This window comes from Vollenhovia emeryi, unplaced genomic scaffold (assembly GCF_000949405.1).
Source record: "Vollenhovia emeryi isolate VEMERY1.0 unplaced genomic scaffold, V.emery_V1.0 DF939202.1, whole genome shotgun sequence".
Classification (NCBI taxonomy): domain Eukaryota; kingdom Metazoa; phylum Arthropoda; class Insecta; order Hymenoptera; family Formicidae; genus Vollenhovia; species Vollenhovia emeryi.
The window spans coordinates 751,291-763,636 of NW_011967164.1; the positions used below are offsets into that span (position 1 = coordinate 751,291).

The 12,346-nt window shown below is 41.6% G+C and overlaps 1 protein-coding gene across 1 annotated transcript in view; it reads right to left on the reverse strand.

The window, feature by feature from the left end:
- Positions 1–12,346, reverse strand: part of LOC105561741 (beta-1-syntrophin) — a 231,559-nt gene that overhangs the window by 114,227 nt on the left and 104,986 nt on the right. The gene's annotated exons all lie outside the window — the stretch shown is intronic.

The following is a 12,346-nucleotide window of genomic DNA, read 5'->3' on the forward strand; positions in this document are numbered from 1 at the left end:
GGCTTTGTGAAGACCTGCGTACGCGATGCTAGGACTTGGTCCAGGTTCTAGTTTCGAGAAATGTGTGGCCAATCAACTTGCAGCTGTTCCATAAAACATGGACCAAGCTCTAGCATCGTGGACGCAGGCTCTTGATCGGACGAGTAACGCAACCGATTTCCGCGGGAAGATCCACGGCGAATTAATTTCGCGCTGAAAGGGTCAACCGGGAGAGGGGATCAGGAGCGTGGTCCTCGGCCGAAGATCAAGCTCTCGCGTCCAACTTTTCATGCGCGCACGTACTCTCTGCGACCTAGCTGCCGTATGCCGACGCGCAACGTATTTCTATTGAATTTATTTCGGTGCCCTGGACGGCGCACGTTGCTGATTGCAGCTACATCGAGCCGGCCAGGCAGGCTGGCAGGCATCGGGACGCCGCGCCGGACCCGACGCGGCGCAACGCTTCGCTTGCCAGTCACGTATTCCTGCATCATTTGCTATGGGTTTCATACCAGCCATAACTCTACGGATATATCCACCGCCCCACCCCCTCCCTCCCTCCCACCCCTTTTATCCCTTTCTACCCCCTTTCCACCTCTTCGGCCTTCGACCGCTTCAAATCCCACGGCATAACTGCCGCGTCGAAATTGTGTCCTCCCCGGGCTTGCGGCTCTTAATCCGCCGTGCATTCATCGCGCGAGGAAGTGGCGCCGGGATTAATCAAGTCTTGCCTGTCGTCGTTAATTTGCGCAAAGGCCGCTAATTTTCATTCGCCGGCGTAGCTGTTAATCGCGAGGCGGCCTTTGACAAAACAGAATTCACGGACGGAATTGAATGGCATTGTGCCGCTTGCGAGTCGGCGAGCATAGTGTCGCGGAATGATGTGACGAGGAGATCGGTAAGCTTTGATTGAGCTTTCACGTAGGTTTGTTTAACGGTATTGTAACAGCTGCTGCAGACTCGTCCAGTTGCATTTAGATCCGGCGGAACGGACTCCGGACATTTATGATTTCTAAGCATCAAACGGCAAGTTGCAAACACGGTAAATGAAATGTGAATTTACATACGCGATAAGCAGAATGAATCGGGGTAGAAGCGGCACAAAGGTATGAGATAACAATAAAGCGCAGATTCTAAAAAATCTACGCACACGACATTTATATTTCAAATATATTTCTGAATAAATCTGTACAATTAATTTAGCAAATCCTTTAATCTCGAGGATTGATGAATATTTACATATGAATCACATTGAAATAATATGGTCGTATTAAACTCCACTTTCGTATATTTTCTTTATCCAGAATCATTACCTTCCCGATTGTGCGGTACATCGGTTGCAAAATACCTCGCGTAACCCGCATTGTCGCAATGTGTACCGATCGAAAAACAATCGAGTAAAATACATGGAATAAATTTAATGAAACACAAATAAAACACCGAGGTTAAGGGGTAGCAAATTTTTACGTTCTCTCTCTCTCTCTCTCGAGCGATCTTTCGTCGGTCGAACAAGCAGCTTTTACGCCATAAGAAATCCAAGTTTGAGTAAAAAAGTCATCGGTCCGAGAGGAGCTATTATTGCGCGGCTCCATCGGCACATTCTGCTCGCATTCGTCGTCGAATCGAGCCGAAACGCCGGATAGCCGGTGCGGCGTTGCGAATCAATCGACCATAATCGCACCCGTTGAATCGCGTCCTCCCGTTTCCTGCGTCTGGAAAAAGCGTTTCGATGGCGGCCACGCGCACCGCATATCAATAGCCCATCTCGTCCCGAAAGCTGGCCCCTGCATCCCAGGAAGGATGCCATAGCGTCGTCCTTGTTGCTACCAGATAGGAAACTAATAAACCGGAAGACGGCTATCGCGCCCGCACCCGGTAAATCGATCATGGCTCGATTCCAAGATCGTATTTCGATCTTCGTACGTCACGGCCTACTGAAGAAGCATAATAGACAATGCCGACGTTTGCGCTGCATTTACAGTTAACACAATCCCCAGGTTGGTCTCGTTAAAATAAAATGTATAAAATAAAAGTATGCCATATCGCTTTTCCAGTTTTACACGTGTTCTTTTATTTCAAAAATATAGAAACAAAAAGAACCACGTGATACATCGAAGCAGAGCCACGCGTTCAAATGATATTATTAAATCATTATTTGATATATATCGCGGTAGCGAAATATTTTATCCACTTAATTTTATTATTAATTTCACTTTGGTTTCGTTGTACCTGTATGTACTCGCGGTCTCCTTTCGTCGGCGAAATATCTCCGAAACGAAACGTTGTGGCTCGCGCAGATAAAAGAGAGAACGATATCGGCGAAGAGCATGTCTAGCTATTCGTCCTGGGACCGATACTCGTTTCGAATTCTCCTGTTGCGATTGGCAACAGGATTCGGATCTTGCGAACCCTTACGAGGCGAGAACCTATTTCTTTCTCCACGGCCGTAAAGCCTCCAGGAATTTCCCTCAAAGGGTCCCCATGCGGCGAAACGTTCCCTACGCGGGGCAAATTTCTCGACAGATTTTTGAGTCTCAATAAATCCTGACGGTACCACCGCAAGCCATTCGAGAAAAAGGTATTAGGCTGAAAGTCCTAGTAATTTGCTTTCCGTCCCTTTCACCGTGCAATAAGCAAAGTTTGCGAAAAACGAGTTCTTTACCTCTGCTTAGCGGAAACTCCAGCGCTATTCCGTGTTAATCTTTCAAAAATAAGATGGAAAAAGTTTGAAATATCCACTTATCCCAAATCTTTTTGCACCAGCAACATTCAGCCGTGCTACATTTTCTATAAATAATAGCAATCGTGTTGCACAAGTATCGTATATATTTTCACAACGTATTTTCCGAATTTCTCAAATTGCTATTCAACAAATCGCTTCGATTGATAGTCCGTACGATCTCCCTCCTAAATTCAACACCGTCACTTTTCCATAAATCGCATATCTCGGGGAACATGATATCCTGTCGATAACGAGGTTGCAGGAAACGCGCGCGACATGAAAGTCGAGAAAAAATGTCGTGCGAGCTATCGGCCAAACGATTGGCAGCAGTATACATTTTGTATAAAATCGAAATAATACGTTATCTCGACGAATCGTGCAGACGTAAGCGTGTTGGATAAGTTAATTCTTAAAAAATGGATATATATTTCAATTCGTACACGGAGAGAACTCTTTTTTAATTTATCTTGAAAATTATGCAACCGTGGGACAACACGGCATTTCAAGGAACTCGGTGAAACTTTCAAAAAAATTCTTATAAAATTCTCCAAAATCCCACGTTGTCCCACAATCGCATGATTTTCAGGCTAAAATTTTATGCGCACCACAATGCCCTCCGCGGTTTGCCCCTCGGTAATTTACGTTAGACACAAGTTCTCGTAAGCAAGAATTAAACCGGCACTCGAACTGAACTAAACTTAAGTACCGTCCACGTCCAATCTATTGGAAATGATTATCAATAGCGCGCGACATTTTGCTTTAACCGGCATGTGATACTACCGTACAAGTATCGGCAATTTGTTACAATCCTTTTTACCTCTTTTCCTTTCTACTCCCTTTTGTGCAGCACGTTACGTAGCTCTCTTTCGCGCACATAACTCGACTACAGCTAACACGTCGCGTTTTACACTAATTTATCCAATATCACATGGCACGCGCACACACATATCCACAATTAAAGAAGCCTGCAATTTTTGCAAGTTTTATATCCACAGTCGCTTTCGTGGATTTCAACTTGACTGCGTTTCTCGTAGATGTGTAGGTGATAAAAAAGAAAAGAGCCAAGAAACTGCCCCATAGAGATATAAATTATAATAAAGTTATAAATTCTTTTCGTGGAGACTAGCTGAATGTATCGAGCTTGGGTTCAGTCTGTCGAGAAATTGTAAAGAAGACGAAACTAGCTATTCTTCAAATTAGCGACATTCTCACCTCAGTTGCGGCTCGCTGTTAATAAAACGAATGAGGTGCTGCGAAACGCGCGAAATTGATAAGTGCGGTTCCCTGATAAGCTCATAATCCAGTGAAAGGAGCAATTTTAGCCTAAGGGGGCATTACAGAGAAATCCAATGAATCGTCAGCTTTGATGAGGAAGCCTTGATACATTCTCGCATCTGAAGGATTTTGCCGAGCTCTCTCTTACGGGAATCATACGATTATTCTGTAGCAATGGCGAAAAGAGCAGATTTCTTGGGCGGCTTCTCGCAACCACTCGCCTGAGAGCAAAAATCTGATGGGATCAGCCGTTCTCCTTCGGAAGCGTTGCCGGGAGAACGTTTAATCTGGTAAAGGCGGGTCCGACGAATAATTCACTCAACGAGCGATACGAAGGAAACGAGGGAAAAATGTGCGTAGGCGAAAAACCCGGCAAATAAAGCTCAAATGACCGGAGCTTTTAACGGAGTAACAGATAGCACGGCTATGATATCTCGCTTCGACATTACCCACGAATTGTTAACTATTGCGCAATAATTGTTGAATTATAACTTTGAGACAAGCCGCAAAAATAACGTTTGTAAAAAATGTTTTATTCGACTTTATCTTTAAATTCACTAATAAACCTACGACAAGAAGAAAGAAAGCGATTAATATAATCGGATAATCCAATTACATAATAACAAACGGATATATCCGATTAAATTGTACATTCGATGAAAAATGTGATCGGGTTTTCGATCAAATTTCTTCGGTAACTGCATTTTGTCGGATAAATTCCATCGGATGTATCCATAATTTAAGTAATCGGAAAAAGTAACCATCGAAAACACTATTTAATTGGTTTATCTGATAGAAATTTTTCTCAGTGTACCTATGTTCCACCAGAAAGGCCAGAAAAGAACAAAGTGTCGGATAAAAGTATTGTACAATAACAAGCATCATTCTTAGAAATGTGCTTTGCTATTCTTGTTATATCTGAAAATAATTTCTTCCATGTTTCGATCTATAGTTCGTTGCGAATTAACTTAATTATCGACTAATTTTGGAAGGACATCTGACTTGTAAATTGTACGATAAAAAATGCACTGCTTAGCTCGCTTTCAGTGAGTCTCCATAGCTGAATGAAACATAGATCTCTTTTTCTCCAGGAAAATATAGAATCGAACACGTATTTGACTGCAGAACTTGTTAATAATAAACCATTGAGAACACTTGCCTCTGTACATTTCGACATAATAACTTGAAAATAAGTAATTTAAAAAGCATCTAATTATAAAATTAGCTAACGTTGCTAAATTTGCTGACTTTGTCTTAAGAAAATGCCTTTGCCTATGAAAAATGTTGCTCGAAATTCAATTCAACGAGACATGTAATAGTTCGCGCTGGCCTTCTTAAAAACTCATAAAGTAGGAGGAAAAGTCCTTACAATCTTTCACCCCGACGGCATTTTATACCCGTTATTTCGATGCTTGTTCGCGATCGGAAAAGCGCTTTCGAAAACGATATGATTTACGTCAAAGGATCCTGTCACGACGTACACGAAATGGCACCTTCGCGTGAAAAGGGTATTTTCTCGGCACACACGGCGAGCGGCGGGTGTAGGAAGGACCGCTACCACCTGTCGATCCCACTGAAACGCCCGAGGGATACCGCCCTCGTGTGCGGGCGAGCGATCGACTTTATTCCCTTATTCCCGCAGAGACCCTTCGTGCCAGCCCGGGCGTCACGTTACGCTCGGACGGACGTACGAATCCCGGGTACGTCGATATCCCGAATTTGATTGTCGATCCTGTTCTGTCAACAACCGGCATTACCCGTGCGTTCGCGTTATTAGATGACGCGTGGATATAAAGGCCGCGAAATGGAATATTCTCGCGTGAGGTCAATCCAAGTGGTGCGAAGGGCCGCTTTGATACGATGCAGTCGAGCCCAGAAATTCCACGTGTCGGAATACTACAATTTATTTGCGCCTCAGTATGCCGTAAAACGACAAAAGGTAACGCGTTGGAGATTTGTAATATTGAAATTCGAATTGCGTGAGCTGAAATCCGAGGCATGTATTCTCATCTTACGCGTTTACATCCTCGGCTAATAAGTGAAATTCGAAGATCGTAATTTTTTCATCTTCTCGCGGAACGCTTAAAATATAGGCGCACCCGAAATGTTTATTAGTCCTATCATTTGAGATAGCGCTGACAGTTATGCAGCTGAGATCAATTGAGTCTTCAAGATGTCCCGAAAATAAAGCAAAGCGAAGAATCGGAAGTCGATTTCCGCGCGTCTGTTTCCCGCCGACAGAAGATATTTTTAATATCCGGCAAATCTCCATTTCTTTATTCTGCGTTAAAACTGATGTATAATGTAACCCGAAAAAAAAGTGTTATTCAATAACAAATGTGTTCCTCCAACTCGTTTCACATTATTTTCAGAACAAAAAAACTCGAATGACCTCTGCTTATTAGAGTTGCATATTTTCTTAAGTCTTGAATCACAGATAAAAATATTAAATATCCCCCAATTTCCTTCATTGCGTTTGCATGTAGTATAATAAGAAGCTTATTATAATATAAGCAAGAAAAAATATACTTCTCCATTATATTTCAGAAAATGAAGAAAAATGCTTACTCGTCACTGTCGGCAAATCTCAGCTTCATAAATTATTAATTAAGACCCCAGGATTCCGCGAATTACTCCTAATAAATCTTAAAGTACTGGGAGGAATTTTTAATAATTTTCGAAACAGTAAGGTAATACATAAACTAAGGTATTTTACATAAATTATCCCGCCCTCCTCTTTCTCTTTCTCTCTCTGTACATTTCTTTACTCAATTTCACCCAAGATACGTTTAATCATGAATCACGTCGGCCAAATGTGTTCAATTTACCAGCAAGGATGATTTTTATTTACGAAACCATGAGACTTTTCTCCGTTTGCAGAGTATATTGTAAAAAGATCTCGCACGAGCCAAGATTCCTCTTCGCGTCTTTGAGCCATCGTCTCTACTGGCCGATGTTTCCAGACTGCGTTTCTCTTCTCCCTTCTTTCCACTTTCTTCTTTTTGCATCCCCGCCATCTTTTCTAGAGACTTTTTTCTCCCATGGAGCTTCTCTGCCCGGAGAATTGTCCCGGTTCTAAAACTTCCCTCCCCAGAACAGGACAACGCCAAAAATGGACAAAGCGAATGGGAGAGATAAGGCAGTGCTGAAATATTCAATGTAGCGGAACTATGTAAAAATTTTCTCCTTGTCGTCATTGTTTTTCACTCCTGAATGGTTCTTCCTTGATACTACCTTGTTATTTTGATTTTTGTTTCTTCCTTTTATACGCTATATTTATAAACCAGCCCCTGTTCTTATTAAAATCAACGGAAAAAGAGAGGGAGTTAGAGAGAAAGGGAGACAGATTCCCATTATGAGCTTACCGCAAACTTTTAATATACACAAAACAATTTGCACAGCCTGTATATAAAGTCTCATTATAATGACAGAGTTGCCAAAAGACATGTATTTATCTCCGAAGAGCGAACTGAGGAGGCTGGATAATCCGTAACGATAAAATTAATAAACTTTTATCAACATTCTTTTACTCGTGCACTTTTTTAAAAGGCAACGTAGTTCCCTCGGAAAGTAAAATATTTTTCCGGAAAAAGCCACACTAACAACATTGCCACTTCCATTCGCTACCGTTCGCATATTTATCTATCTCTTTGTACCGCGTCTTTTATGCTGTAAATGTCTTTTACGCCCGACGTGATTTATTTAAGAAAGGACGTCGACGACTAGCGCGCCACTCCAAATGTTTATATTTCTTTGCGTATTCAATAAGCTCAGCTTTCTACTTTTCTTGCGCGCAGCAACATCGCCCGCTACAGCCGTCGTACTCCTTCCTTCGCTTAATAGTATTAAATAAAAATACAGCTTTTGCACGTATGACGTGCGCGTTGATCTCTTCTCCCTGTAATTTCTAGACAGTAAAACTTGTAGACAAATAAAATTTGTGCTCGTCAAGATTAAAGAGATTCACCATGTCGCAATTATATACACTGATAAAAAAATATCTTAATCCAAAAAAATATTACTTAAGAAAATTATTCGTTCGGTGGCTTCTAATAGCCAACCAAATAACAACTTGGGTGAATTTATAATATAATAAAGAAGTGCCAGTAAGGTCGCGTTCCTACACTTATTTTATTTCTTACTTTATACGAGGCCCACAGATTCTAAGGCAGAAAGATCGTGCGACTCACGCGTTTAGAGGTGCCATAATTATCGTGTTTAAAAATTTGAGAAAAATATTGCGAAGTCGGCCGTGCGGAAAATGTCAGGAAATCTATTTAAAGTTGAAGAAAATCTCTCGTATACGTATATTCAATTCATATGTATTTCTTCGCAAGTTCAAACGGGAAAGTTGACGGTAATAAAATTAACAGGCAGTCAGCTAGTCAGCCTCGCTTTGCGTCAACCCCTCTTTCATTTCCATCCCTTCGCGTTTGCTCGAGTTCTTTCACAGTCTACATCACTCACAAGCACCCCTCTACTTACAGAGCGAATACGCGCCACCCTCGCTTCGACTTCATAGTGTTGCACAGTACTTAATGATCACTGTATAAGGAACGACAGGGTGAAAAGAGACAGAGGGACGATTAAAGTCTGGAATATCGTAAGCTAAACGTTAACCAGAAGCAATGTGTAAGGGAAAGAAGTGTGAGAGAGAAGGTAAGAAATAAAAGGGGGGGGGGAGAAAGAGAGAGAAATCGGGGGAAGGGAAATGACGACGGAAGGCATGGAAGAGAGGTTGGGGATAGTAAAATATGGGCCAGACCACGCTGGATGCTAATAATAATAATAAAGGCGAAATAAGAGAAAATGGGACTCGGGAGAAATTCACGGGCTTGTAATAAATTCAGGACGAAACAGCCGTTCCATTTGCGGCTAAGAACTCTAAGAAGAGGAATGAAGAAAAATAAAGAAATATGGCCAAAGCGCGAGAGGACAAAGCAGAATTTAACATACAGGTGCATTTGCATATTGCTAGATATGCATGAGCGCGCGTATGCAAGTTTAAATACGTCGCAAAATTGTTCAAAGTGATTACCAATTTTGTTAATTTAACCAAAATTCGTTATCCACCGATTTATGCAAATTATATCTCGCAATATGTACACACACGTGTCAACGGCACCAATAAAAAAGAAACAATCGCATTTTTTTTCGGTAGCTTCGATTACAGCCGCTTTCCAGCGTTGCCTTATCAACAGTACAGTAACCGGGCGAAAGGTGTGCGTTCCCTCTCGAATTTTAAAAATATTAGAATTCTACAATTTAGAAAGTCTAACGCATTTCCGCAAAATGCGAGGCCAGCTTCACCGTATTTTTCCGCTAGAGGAAATTTCGCACGAAACACTAGAAGTAACATTCTGCGCCAACGTTATCTCAAATATAATAACCGAACTATAATCCTCCTCAAATACAATTCCATGCGTTCTTTTTTTTTATATTAGAAATAAAACTCTGCGCCAGCGTTATCTCAAATGTAACGACCGAGTTATAATCCTCCTCAAATACAACACTATAATGTGTTATAGATATTAATTTTTTTACAGATAAGAATTGGAACACATTTTTGCGTAATGTAGGCTCTCATAATCACCTTGCAGTGAAGAATTAAAAATAGTTGCAATTAAAAATTCATAGCTACATCTCTCGCTCAATTAATTTCACGTTGGACAATCTGTTATTTATTTTTTAATATTACTTTTCATCCTTTACATCTATATTACTGTCAAATTGTCATATTGCATTTCTGACTTTAATTAATCATAAATGGGCGAGAATGCACTATGGAAATATTACGCGATCGGATACCCTGTTTATCAAATGTTGCTAAAAGCATCACAATTCGCAGTGCGAAATGATCAAAATTGTCATTTTATTAAAAATAATCAACGAAAAAGGAATTCGCAAAAGCGCGAACGCGGGGACGGCGTTCAACGAGGTCCAAAGCGGCGACCATTAACATAATGTCCAGGCCGGAGGGAGAGGGCGGACAAAGTGCGGAAAATCGGGAATCGCTCTGCCGTAACTACGCGCGGTCACGCGACAACGCGTGCGAAATACAAGAGCGCGGACAATGAATCGCGGATGGCGCGTGGACGAGCCACGTGTGCGGGGCGACTTTGCCCCCTGGAAGCGCTTGCGTTTCGCGGCGGAATTTATAGGAGCGGCGCGTACAGAAAATCGCTCGAGCGCTCCTCCGCGATGGATTTCCTTTCCGCGTCACTACGTTGCTATAGAGATACGAGGAGGTACTTTTGTTCTTGCGCGGCACCTGCCGCGGAGAGATGCTCGCACTGTGCCGCGCGTTATCCCGGGATTCAAGAGGCTTTAGCTCCTCCGAGTCGGCCGAGTCTTTACATTCTTGAATAGCTGCATAAATAATGGAATATGGACCGTTTATTTTTAGGGCGTTGGACATCCGGTTCTGCAAATTATCTTCGCAAATAAATTTCTTCTTATTTTTTTTTTTACGGCACAAATACTTTAGACGGGAAGAGATTAAAAAGAAATAGAAGCCATCGATTAAAAAATTAAATCCCCCCCCCTCTCTCTCTCTCTTATTTTTCCATCATTTACCTACTCTTTCGCGCCAGGAGGGAGAACCTCTCAAACTTCGTTATCATTTTCCTATGAAGTACAAAGATAGTAACGCACTCTACAAAATAGAAAAAAATTACGCACTGTAAATGGTACGCTTTAAATATCACAACGCGATGATTTCGGTATCGTAAAACTGCCTCCCCATTTAAAATAGTCGAATTGATTAAAATAGGGCAGATTCTACCGCCCCCTGCCGTTTGCGGTGGCTGAAATTTTCGATGCGTATTCGTCTTTATCATTAACGCCGACCAGAGCAACCACGAAATGCCTGGCACGCTTTAGCGCCAATTGACTCTAAAACACACCGCGCAAATTTCTTCTTGCCAATTTAATTAAATTAAATTGCTTTTATCGCGACCGCGGCATCACAACGAGACGCGGCCGTCCGCCCCGCAAAATAAATCAGGGCAGATCGACCCTTTGATGGCGTCGTTCAGTACGTAATCAAGCCCGGTGGCGGCAGGATATCGGCGGACTGTTACCGAGAAATTTACACCCAGATTTAATTTTCAAGTACTTCCGCCGTTACGAATATTGCGTTGAACGTAAAAAAAAAAAATCTTTACTTCCAGCTTGATCGAGCTTGTTTGAGCGCGGGAGAAGATAAAAAAGAAAGAACGATTCCGTCTTACTCGACATCCGCGCGGATCGATATTATGTACGTGCGCATACATAAAGTATCCTTTGTATTTAAAAGCTTTGTAATAAAAGGAAACAATATCGAGCCACGCGGTGCTATGCATTCGGAAAACACAGCGCCGATAACCGTAAAATTTCGATCGTCGCAACAACGGCAGACGTGATAAAGGGGGCGTACAGGCGGAAACAATGGCAGCGATTTGTAATCTCGTCCCTGGCGGCGGCACAAAATTATGAATTATGAATTATAAATTAGTGAACGACGCATAAGAGCGATTGTGGCAAGATATAAATTGCCCGATAATTATTCGGTCCGCGATCCGACATTTGTTTTAGAGTTTTCCAGTAGAGAAAATACGTTTCTGTTATAATGTGCCAGGTTGCCCAATGAAAAACGATCATTTAGAATATTACGTTCTTTCGAGTTACAGAAAGAAAGGGGCGGAGGGGCAGGGGGAGGTTCTTACAGTTAGAAAATTAAGTACTAAGAATTTCTAAGGAAATAACGTGTTTTAATAAACATATATTCGCATAAAGTACTTAATTAAAATAATATATCGCATTCTCCACATTTTTCCAGCGGAAAAAAAAGCCATTTTCATAATCTTATTTTAAAAGGGAAGCTAAAGTATATATGTTTGCGTTTAATTAAAAAATTATTAGATTTATTTAAAACTATATTACGACCGCAGAGGTTTAAATACTGCCGGCTATCCAAGCTGGAAATGTGAAACCCTTACCGTCTAGATGGTAATTATTGAGAAACGAAGATTTTAAATATATTACCCGACGACGATACTGTAACAGGGATAATAAATGTTTTAGCGTGCACGAAAATAAATCTAAATACGTGATAGTTATATGTAGCAGTGGTGAAAACATCGCAAATATTTTCCTTTAATTATTCGAAAACATCTCGTATGGCCAGTCATATAACTGGTACGACATAATTAAAGGAGTGGCCATACCACTGGCGGTGCGCACGTGTCGAATTACACGAGCTCTCAATCCGATTATACATGATCCCGTACAAAAGAGATATCACCAACGAGAAGCGGGAACTGCTCTACTGTTGCAGCTGCTGAAATTAGAAGCTTCTGTTTCGTTGCGGCTGTTACGTTGCCTCTGGGT